Genomic DNA, 12,592 nt, shown 5'->3' on the forward strand with positions numbered 1-12,592 from the left:
TAGCAAAATTATTGGTTTTACGGGTTTGTAACGTTTTGTATTGAGACACTTACTTGTCTGAACTTTATTGTTACTGAAAATATTCACGAACTGTGAAGAAAAATCTCACAAATGAACAACAACAAATCGGATGTTGATTGCGCGAACCGTGCACGAGAAAACAAACCGAACCAAAATGATAACGGTCACGTGATATACCAACGTCTGACATTGAAATGGAAATATCCCCTCTAAAAATAGATTAGACCTTGTCTGCTCAACGGTTTTTTCTCAGACGTGCGTGCGATTTATGAAATACGAAAAATGCATTTTGTGGTATTACAAAAACCAGGATTACCAAAAAAAACACTTCAGGTGAATGGAAATGTATATTCTAAATAATAAACGGTAAGTAAAGTGCACTTTTATTTGTGAAAAAATGGGTTTAATAGCGAAAAACAACGCCGTAATGGTTAACAACTAGCCGTAACTAGGGTGTGTCCCTTTAATAGCAAGGGGTCTTTTATATAGCACATACCACCGACTTTAATATACTAGTGGTGAAGCCCGGTGGTCAGGTCAAAGTGTTTAACGCACACTTTCAGAACAAGCTGTTGTAGCGCACGCCTGTCCTGGGCATAGGTACCGGTCTCGGCTGGCTCATCCGTCCAGGACAGGAAAGGGGTGGGGTGGGGGTGGGTTGGAGGAGGGGGTGCAAGGGAGCACCAGCAGTCCGACCGTAGCCGGTAACAAGCGGAGGGTGGTATGGGGCCATGGAATTTGGAATGTCCCGTAGTATTAAGCCAACGAGAATGGGTGCGCACTTTTGATGAAGGAAATTAGGCGCAATTTTGAACGGTCAGCCAAAAGATAGAACTAGGGAGCTATTAATAGTTTTAGATATTAGTAAGCCGAGAGTAGCTCGTTAATTGGACCTAGCTGGTGTTGTGTCTACCTAGGTTGCCCAGTGGCCCTTAAAAAGAGCCTGATCTGTTCAAATCGTGGCATGACAACCCAGGGGAGACTCGATGCAATTGTGTATGGAAGAGCTCGATGGGCCCACAAGGGATCTTTTATAAGCACCATCCCAAAGACAACAATAGCACATACCACGACCTTGCGTGCTGCAAAGGCTGGAACGAGAAATAGCCCAATAGGCCAACCATAAATAAAAAAGACAAACGCTTGAAGTAATGTTCTATCGTTTTATTCAATCCACTGTCGCCGCTATTGAATTTCCTTACAGTTGTATTTTTGTATCTAGCTACTTACATGTACAGTATTCTCACATCATTATAAAAAAAAAAAAAAAAAAAAAAAAAAAATTGTTGTGGTGTCAAATACACGCATGGGACGGATAATGAAATAAACAGTGTGCGAAATCTCAAGTCACCGTAGGTTCACAAAATAGTGGAAAAACGCGATGATGCTATGTACATAACTACAGTAAATTATCTGCCCATTAAATCTATTGAAGTTATCTGCCCTTATTATTGTTCATCTAGCTCTGTAATCATAAACGTATTTATGTTGACATATAATACTTATATATCTACCTACTTTAAGTATGTTGATAAGCATAATACATCAACGTTTATGAATTCAAAGCATGGTCACAGGTCACAATTATTTATGGTTCATATTTATACATAGCACAGTGGCTATAGAACTTTTATTAATACCGTAACTCATAAACTCTACAGAAGTTATCTGCTCATAAACTTTACAGAAGTTATCTGCCCTTCTCATCCTAGTTCATCTGCGAGAGTATACTAAGGACAGATAACTGTAATTCAGCTGCCCATCATCATTTTGGGACTGTAAGAATGCAATTATTGAGGTCAAAACAGTAACATTTCATATTTTCTAAAATAATTAATATAAACGTATCTGAAAAAACTATCATTTAAATCTGACAGTGAAAAACAGTGTGGAAAATATGAAACATTATTTTATGAAATCACATTGGCAGTGTTAGAAAACAATTCCAGTTTGGAAAAAAATATATTACCAATACTAATGACCTAAGAAAGGCATTACCATATGGACCTAGAAAAGTCATTATGTCAACCTAAGAAAGGTGTGTGGACCTAGAAAAGGCATTATGTCAACCTGAGAAAGGTTTTATGTGGACCTAGACATGGCATTATGTCAACCTAAGAAAGGTTGTATGTGGACCTAGAAAAGGCATTATGTCAACCTGAGAAAGGTTTTATGTGGACCTAGACATGGCATTATGTCAACCTAAGAAAGGTTGTATGTGGACCTAGAAAAGGCATTATGTCAACCTAAGAAAGGTTTTATGTGGACCTAGACATGGCATTATGTCAACCTAAGAAAGGTTTTATGTGGACCTAGAAATAACATTATGTCAGCCTAAGAAAGTTTTTATGTGGACCTAGAAATGGCACGTGGACCTAAGGAAGGCATGATGTGAACCTAGAAAAGGCAAATGGGAGCCTAAGAAAGACATTACGTGGATCTAAACAAGGCAAAACGTAGACCTAAGGCATTGTGTGGATCTAAGACATGCATGTGTGGTAGGTTTAAGTAAGACATGCATGGACCTAAGGCAGCACGTGGACCCCCTAAAAGCCAAGTGGGTCAAGAGGTATGACTACGGGCGTACAGACATTTTCAGAACAACATGAAGTAGATCTTGAGGTGTTGGATGGACCTGAGTAAAACAAGGTGGACCTCAAGTAACAATGTGAACATTGAGCTAGTAAGCAGATGTGGGGGAAACCAATTGTATTAACCTGAAGGTATTCGGTCCACATCAAGTGAAATATCATTATCAACTTGTTAGCATTGTGTGGACAAATGATGGGCATCAAATGGACTTCTTTGCATTCAGGTAATTAAACATTTAATAACTTAGGAATAAATTAATTAGTTCTGCAACAGGTGTCTGAGAATTGAACATTTGCATAAAACATTACTGACCACATAAATAATATTGTATTGTAATAATAATATTGTACATTTTGATGTGCAAATTAACAAAACTGGACTTGCACGATCAAGTTTTTAGATGTTTGAATAAGACCATCTTGAAAGGTTTTATTGTTTACAAAGCATCACGTTTCCACAAATTATACCAATGCTCAATGAACAACCAAAAAAAAGACAAGGAAAAAAACACCTTTAAAACAGTTGTATTTTAGTAATACAAAATTACATCTACATAGTTTAAAGTGTATGGCTGTTTTCCATATATATCATTGCATTTTTCATTTGTGCAGCTTTTGTTGCAACATGGTGTCATAAAGTATCAACAAAATCTATTCTCAAGACAGGCAATGTACATTTACATAGCAACACTTAATCAAATTTAAGGGACTTTCTGCATTTAAATACATTTCAATTACCGGGTATAATTAAAATATATGGACGGTTAAGTAAATACATTGTAGCTTTATATTATGGACGGTTAAATACATTGTAGCTTTTATCAGTATTGCAGTTTAAACCTATGGGTTGTTAAATAAATACATTCTAGCAATTATTGCATAACAGTTTGTTGATTATATTATAGGCCACTGGCCTACATATGTAACAATATAATTAATGATCACACAGAAACGTTTCTGATAAAAGGAATGTTTAACAGAACCAGTTAACCACACTGTAATGTCCAGCCAAACAAAGAACAAGAGATCATGTAGCTGAAGCCTATTCAAGTCCTCTTTATATACTCACTGAAAAAAGTTCCTGTAACTGTACTGCATATCGGGTGACCCCCAAAAAGAACTACATTTGTATAATGCTATAGTATTGAATATGGAATTATTAAAACAGTATGAGGACTATAACTTTGTTATTTTACACTCATTACTATATGAATATTTGCCACCTTCAGTGAACATTTGAAGCCCGTATGTCAAATAGGTGGTAAATATTCATATAGTAATGGGTGTGAAATATCAAAGTTACAGACTCCATACCTTTTTTAATACAATTCTATATTTAGCTGGGTTATTAGTTTTGTACAATTATCAGAGGCAGAACCAAAAGGGGGTCCAGGGGATCCGTCTCCCCCCCAAAATACTGAAGTGCCTCCCTTCCCCCTCATGTATTATTTTTTTCCATAGCGATTCCTTCTTAACAAGTTGGTCCACGTGCAATTTTTTTTTTCCCTGCGAGTACCATGTATATGTTGGAACTATAGCCTACTTAATGTTAAAAGCTGTCAGGGCCGTAAAGTACATTATCTCAAATACACATAGTTTCTTAAATCTGATGCCAAAGACCTTTAGCTTGATTATTCTGGACTTCACCCATAACACCCATTGGGTTATTTCTCATTTCAGCCAGTGCACCATGACTGGTATATAAAAGGTATGTACTATCCTGTCTATGGGATGGTGCATACAAAACCCTTGCTGCTAATTGAAAAGAGTAGCTCATGAATTGGTGACAGGGGGTTTCCTATCTCAATCAGTGTGGTCCTTAACAATATGTCTGACACCATATAACCGCAAAAATAAAAATGTGTTGAGTATTGTCGTTAAATAAAACATTTTCTTCCTTCCTACACATTAAACTTATGTTTCCTTCTGGCACCAACATTAGAAGAAGCAACCCAACACCCCTGTCCAAATCTGAACAACAAAACCGTAATACATAATCAGGGCCATAGCTCTGTACAATGTAATATGGGCATTTGGCAAAATAATGGAGGATTCCATGAATTTCCATGCAGTGCTTAATCTAAAGGACGACAGCCACTCCAAAGGAGAATGAATCAGTTGCAGATAGGGGAGGCAGGTTTCTTCTTGTAGTGTATATACCAGTCATTAACATGTACGTTTAATGTTGTAGGTAATTATCCAACAAAGACGTTTGTCTTGGTTAACACCACCACTAGAGCACACTGATTTATTAATCACCGGTTGTTGGATCACACAGGTCTGTGGCATGGCTTCAGAATTAAGAAAAATGTGTGTATTTAAGACACAGGTAATGGCTACCATTTAATTGTTGAAAATTGCCAGTCTGTTACACAGTGTACTCTCTAGCCTTGACCCAACGTATTACTGGACATTTACTTCTCTGTCTGGTTAATGGTTTTATAACTGTAAATATTTTGGACGGAATTACAGACCAGGGCCCCATTCCATGAAGCGATCTTAGCCCTAAGATCAACTTAAGTGCATAGGGTAGCTATGCGCTTAAGGTAATCTTAGGGCTAAGATGGAACTTCGTGGAATGGGGTCCAGCAATGAGATCAGAAATATAATAATTAAAAAAAAAATCTAAATATTCTGCCACTCGGATTTGTAATATAATTAATCTATTAATATTAACAACAATGAGTATTTTAAAAAATATTTAAAAAATAAATATAAATATTTTTAAAACCCCCAACCTCCCCTCCCAGCTTTTCATAACTATTTTTTAAATTAATATGTATATGTATTATTTAGAGTTAGTTTAATCCATAATTTCTGAAAATGAAATTGAGAATTAATTAAAATGTACGTCAGAATTTACGAACATTTAAAAACAACAACAAAATGAAATTATTTACATAAACAGATAGACTTGTAAATGTCTGTTTTGTTTTTAAATAGTTATTACACCACTTAACATGTACAATTGAATTTTTTATTTTTTTTTATTCCTATGCATATTTTTGTTGTGACAATATAATTAAAACTAAAAGTATGATGAATGTAATTTATTAATAATCTTAGGATCCTTCTTGATACAAGGCAATTGGTTTTATTGTAATAAATATAACTAAATGACATAGTTGTTTTGAGCAAATGGATAAACTAAACAAGTTACAAATAGCACTATTAAATAAACTCACTATAATATATGGTGTAATACACTCAGTAACCACCACCTACAACTGTAAGTACAATAATTAAAAGAAGAAAAAAGAAGATAATTAAAAAACTAGTAAAAGATTTTTTTTTAAAAACCCCAACCCCACAAATTCTTATTCTGAATTTTGACTTTGTACATCACCACCTAAATTTAAAAAAAATGATTTTTTTAATTTATTAAAATCACCATGATTAGTGGTATACTATAAGACACTAGCTTAGGGCTACAATATGAACTCTTTAACACAGGGAAATAATGTACAAATGTAGCTATAACTTAGGGATAAAACGTATCATTATATATTTTTTTTAGCATACTACACAATTTCAGCAGTGAATCAGAATATATTTTTCACTGTATTTATATAATATAACATACTGGAAATGTCTCCTTTTCACCGAAACCCCCAACCTCTACAATATGATAATACTGAAAATATTTCCAAGAAAAATACACGAAAGAATAAAATAAAAAATAAAATAGAATACTTAAGGTAGGTAATATTATATATACAACTTATGACATAATATAACTGGCTTTAAAATTATAGATTTATATTCTTTATAAAATAAACAAAAAACCAACATTAACATACCTTTTATGAATTTATGCAGCTGTGGTTCATGCGAAACACATGCAGATTTTGTTCCACAAATGTCACTAAAATTACCTTTTTTAAATATATAAAGAGAGTTGTACAATTTACATATTATAGTATTATATGTATACATTATGTACAGCTATTATGCAACTATTAAAAATATTTAAACTTCTTTCTTCTTACAAGACTATTTATAATAAAGTTAAAAACCAATAACAAAATTGCACAAAATACATGAATAAGTGAATCATTACAACTTCAAAACACCAACATAAAAGATATTAAGAGCAATAATAGTAGAATTAATAAAAAACAAGTATTTTAAGTACAATTTCTGAACAGGTATGCTGGACTAAAAGTGGGAAAATATTAAGTAGAATTTCAGAATAGATATACTGGTGTAAAACGTCCAGGTTTAAGTAGAAATCAATGATAATGTGTTCTTGATGTTTGTTTAAAACCGAACCACAATATTTAATCCATATCTATTGGGTGTGAAATACAAACCGTATATAAACCTTAAATTTACTACCGGGTGTTGAATACAAACCGTATAACACCTCATTTACTACTGGGTGTGAAATACAATCTGTATGATACCAACTGTATAACACCCCATAGAGACACTTATGATCACTACAAGTGGTACACTGTGTAATTTACACTGGTGAAATGTATAAAAAAAACCCAGGAATCCTGTGAAATTAAAAGTTTCACCTATCATAAACTGATCTGGTGAATAAAGAAATAATTTATGATGTAAATTTAAAAAAAAAATTTAACATGCAATGAAATTTCAATATACAGATACAACTATAAACCAAGTTTCAATGGTGTAGGACTTGTAGTGTGTGAGAAAATGGATTTAAATGTGAACATTTCATATTAAGAGTTAAATGCAAAAGTTGACACCGTCACACAAAAATAATACTTATATATCTTGCCTTTTGACTTCGTTAAGACAAAACAAAAACTTTTAACAATTTCACAACTATAATGTAATTCTACAACTAATTTCCAAACCTACTGAAAGAAGATCGTGTCCCGTAACTTTCTTAACATGCCTATATATCCACTGAAGGTTTATGAACGTCCTTCGAACGCCAGGTTTCCGGCAAGGCCTATGGCTGGGAATGATACAGAAGGATTCCTAGTTTAGAGAAACTTAGTTTATAAGATAATTTTGAATTTATAAATAATTAGGGGAAGGGAGATTACCAATCCATGGCACGTGGTAAAGCTTATTTAAAAAAAAAAAATGTTAGAAATTACTTGCAGTTAAACAACTGGAAAACAAGTCATCATTTTGAAAATTGTTCCTCAAATATAAAACAGTTTTATAACTGAAAAGCAGTTCCAACAACTGGAAAATATTTCAGCAATTGAAAAATATTTCTACCCCCAACATTTCCACATTTACGAAAAGGGTACCATATGTGAAATACACTTTACCATTTGGAAAATAGTTAAATAGCTCAAGTTGAAAAAATTCTTTAAAAAATAGTTCAACATTTTGAAAATAAATGTTAAAAACAATCCTTCAAAACAAATATTTCGCTTTATCTAAATAAGATCTACATGTATCATCTTACAAATGAACCTTGTTTAACAGCATGACAATTATCTTATGTTGACCGTATTAGCATCTAAAATAATATGAAAATAACACTATTTCTAAGACAACACACATAAGATGAATGGCAATGTATATGAATGTGTTACAGTTAATATTAATTAACATATAATATATTCTGAAACTATATCATGACAACATGCACGTGTATGTATGTATGTATGTATGTACACATGTAGATATAAAACAATGATTCCCACATATTATGAACTCGGTTAATCATATACAAATTATGAACAGCAGTACAATGAATATTCATGAAAATGTATTATGTATGTATATATGTATATGGAGAGAGAGAGAGAGAGAGAGAGAGAGAGAGAGAGAGAGAGAGAGAGAGAGAGAGAGAGAGAGAGATAGAGATATGCATGTATGGAGAGAAAGTGAAGGAGGAAGAAAGAGAGGCACAGACAGAGAGAGAAAGAAAAATAGATAATGAGAGAGACAGAGAGAAATCGATGAAAAGAGATACAAAGAGAGAGAGAGAGAGAGAGAGAGAGAGAGAGAAAATTAATTTTGACAGCACCACACAAGAAAAAGAAAGAAGACAACAACCAAACTCAACAATGTTTCTTCAGTTCTGTCAAGAACTTCGTCGAGAAAGACACAGCAGCTTCCAGTTATAAATAAAAGACAGTTGTGAATAAAATACCAGAGTATAAAACAAGCAACATGTATAAAGAAAACCGGCAGCTGGGTTTCAGCACCAAACATATCTGCTGTTATGAATCTAAACAATGAAAAAATTAAATTAGTCGGAAACACATCAAGGTGATGTTTAAAAACCAAACAAAAAACCTCAACCTACAAATGTACATGTGAAGTAAACTATCGATACTTTTCTATTATTTATGAATATTTGACTTGACCTCTTGCCGCGTGCAATCCCCCCACCCCCAATTGCCATGCACTTGTCCGAGTATCCCTACAGTCAGTTGTGGATCGGTCTGGATATATAAACAACCAATCACGTACTGGTGTGAACATCCCACCGATCAATCACTGACTGGTCTGGAAATCTCAATAACCAATCAAATGGCCATATCTTACTTTGCACATAATAGGAGGGGAAACGCACCTCATGAAAAGTTCAGGATAATGTAAGAAAAATAAATGATAAAAAACTCTACATCAAACCACATATTTTTGTGTCAACCTTACTTCTTCCATCTTTTACCGACAACATAATGGTAAACGAGTAACTACATGTATACATATATATTTGGTATCAAAACCTAGATGACCAGTTCCTGTTTGTTCTCATGGCAAAAGTGTCAGCACATACAAAACCACTGGACCTCCTGCGACCTTTCAATCAACAGTACAATCGGCTTATGTACATACACACTAACCAATAGGCCTCTTTCAGTCTACACAGTCCGACCAGCTTATGTATACATGGCACCAATCAATGGTCCTTCTGCAGGATGTACATCAGTAGAACGACATTGGGCAAACTGCTTTATTAGCAATACAATTAGCTTGTTTAAGTACACGCACTAACCACTGGGCCTTCCACAACCTATACATCTGTAGTAGGACAAGTTTATTCATGTACATGCACTAACGATAGTACCATCAGCTCCATCATGTACATGCACTAACGATAGTACCATCAGCTCTATCACGTACATGCACTAACGATAGTACCATCAGCTCTATCACGTACATGCACTAACGATAGTACCATCAGCTCCATCACGTACATGCACTAACGATAGTACCATCAGCTCCATCACGTACATGCACTAACGATAGTACCATCAGCTCTATCACGTACATGCACTAACGATAGTACCATCAGCTCTATCACGTACATGCACTAACGATAGTACCATCAGCTCTATCACGTACATGCACTAACGATAGTACCATCAGCTCTATCACGTACATGCACTAACGATAGTACCATCAGCTCTATCACGTACATGCACTAACGATAGTACCATCAGCTCTATCACGTACATGCACTAACGATAGTACAGCTCTATCACGTACTCTATCACCATCAGCTCTACACGTACATGCACTAACGATAGTACCATCAGCTCCATCACGTACATGCACTAACGATAGTACCATCAGCTCTATCACGTACATGCACTAACGATAGTACCATCAGCTCTATCATGTACATGCACTAACGATAGTACCATCAGCTCTATCACGTACATGCACTAACGATAGTACCATCAGCTCTATCATGTATAGTGACGTCCAAAAACACCTTTACAAGACTTGAAATTGTATTACTGAAAAAACCCAACAAACGGTATGTATGGTGGGATATGAAAATATCATGAAGTTCAACATCTAACCATCACAATGCACATCGTGATACATGCAAAGTGTTTGTAAGGTGGTTTCTAAATGTTTCGTTTTTTTATGATTAGCAACAATACTTATCAAATTATTCAAAGTTTACAAGGCTTGAAATTGTATTATAGAAAACCAGCAAATGTTACGATGGAATATGTAAGTATCACAATGCACTTAATGATACATGCAATGTATCTGTGAGGTGGTTTCTAAATTAATACATTTTTTGTTTTTTTACAATTAGCAACAATATTGAAAACATTATTCAAATTTTAAGTATGTAAAGTTTCTTTTGAACGTCAGTATGTACGTATACCCCAACCACAGGACCTCGCCTGTAGCGCAATACGACTGCTCAGTACATCAAACTTGTCTACAAAAGGGCATATAATACAAACAAGGTTTTGAGCAGGGTGGGCGTTCTTGAGCTGGTGGCCGCAATACACCGGTTTGAATACACATACATTTTACTAAAGTATATTTAGCTGCCCTTTTGATAACAGATGTTATACATGTGTTGTCCACAGCATACATGTAGCAGTACATTTGAACAGTTCATTTCCAAAATGCGATATACCCCAGTTTGCAGATTTTGGCGTTGGTATTGAAGGTACATGTATATTGATGTTAGTACGATTCTGGGGCCTAATTCACGAAGGTCTCTTAGGCTCTGCTAGACAAAGCATCCTCTTTGCAAGTCTTTTAGTCGAGAAGCACTGTTGTCGTTAGTGCTTAAGAATGAGTAAATAACGAGGACGTTATTTTAATTAGTAAGGGAAGAATGTAACCATGTGGGTTTTATTGTTTTAATGATTTTATTATGCACAACGAACATGCACCTAAACCTTTGGCTAGGAGCTGTAGGGACATGCATTTACCTGTCTTTACATCTGACCTCTGACCAGTGACAGTGACGATCAACCAATAGACTGGCCAGCTGTGTTTGACCCAGTTGGTGGCTATTCATTGTCACTCACCTGACATTCCTTTACCTGTCACGAGCTGCACAGGCCACGCACTCATCTGCTTTAATCTTACACTGGGATAATTGGCGAGTTATATTTCTACTTTTCTAATTCACTTTACTATTTTACTAACATACATGAAGTACAGTTTATAAATTACAAATAAGGTTTAAATAAATAACTACTTCAATTAACATTTACTTTGATAAAGGAATAAACTGAGTTAATGTAAGTGTTAGAATTTGGGCGTGGCACTTACATTGCAACAAATGAATATTCCTATAGCCAAGCCATAATTAAACGAGTTATTGTTTTAGAAATGTATGTGAATATTGTGTATTTGTGTATAATAAATTAGAATGGTATTAGTTTTATTTTACTTGTTTCTTGTTTTACTTGTTTCTTGTAGACGTTTTGACGGTTTTTTGGTGTTACCGCCCTAAAGCCCACAGCTAAAGGTACTGGTATTTCAGTGTCTAGGTAACCGTATCACCTCAGGATAATGTTTTGTGTATCTTACTTTTATTTTATTATACTATATATTGCCATATGTGTAATTGTTTGCTGTAAATAATGATTTAAGTTTATCTGCGATTGATTAACATTCAGTCGTTTAACGTACGGTAATTCGGTATGTGTATTATGTATACTTGATGCTTACTGGAGCGATCTTAAATATTGCTCAGGGTATGGTTGTATATCTTTTGTTTAAGCGATTTGCTAGAGTGTATTTATATATATTTTAATGTGTGTTTATATGGTGTTTTATGACTGTTTATATATAATTGTGAATGTATTTTAATAATGCTATTTTTTGCTTATAGGGTTTGTTTGACTATCTATTCAAATTCTCTGGAATAAAGAACCCTATTAAACCACTTCACCGAGTCCAGTTGTCTTTTCGGGGGAAGTAACAGTACTACTGCCGTAAACTGGCAGCTGCTATATAGACTATTGATGTCAGAAGTGTGCCATAACAATATATTATTATTATCTATGCCATAAACATAGCATGGGAAAATACAATAATTATGCAACTATATCTATCTATATATATATATATATATATATATATATATATATATATATATATATATAGAGAGAGAGAGAGAGAGAGAGAGGGAGGGAGGGGTTATTACCAGAGTGTTTTTCGGTATTGTCAATATCATATATTAACAATAAAAATTGTATTATGCGAGCCTCTGGCGAGCATAATACATTATTTTTATTCCTAATATATGATATTGACGATACCGA

At 34.3% G+C, this 12,592-nt stretch overlaps 1 long non-coding RNA gene across 1 annotated transcript; it reads right to left on the reverse strand.

The window, feature by feature from the left end:
* Positions 1 to 1,170: 1,170 nt before the first annotated feature.
* On the reverse strand, positions 1,171 to 4,392 carry LOC121390062. The gene is made up of 2 exons (XR_005960153.1): positions 2,158 to 4,392; positions 1,171 to 2,069 (listed from the first exon to the last, which is right to left on the reverse strand). It is a non-coding gene; the product is annotated as an uncharacterized LOC121390062 (long non-coding RNA).
* Positions 4,393 to 12,592: the final 8,200 nt, after the last annotated feature.

This window comes from Gigantopelta aegis, chromosome 15 (genome assembly GCF_016097555.1).
Source record: "Gigantopelta aegis isolate Gae_Host chromosome 15, Gae_host_genome, whole genome shotgun sequence".
In the NCBI taxonomy this organism is placed as follows: domain Eukaryota; kingdom Metazoa; phylum Mollusca; class Gastropoda; order Neomphalida; family Peltospiridae; genus Gigantopelta; species Gigantopelta aegis.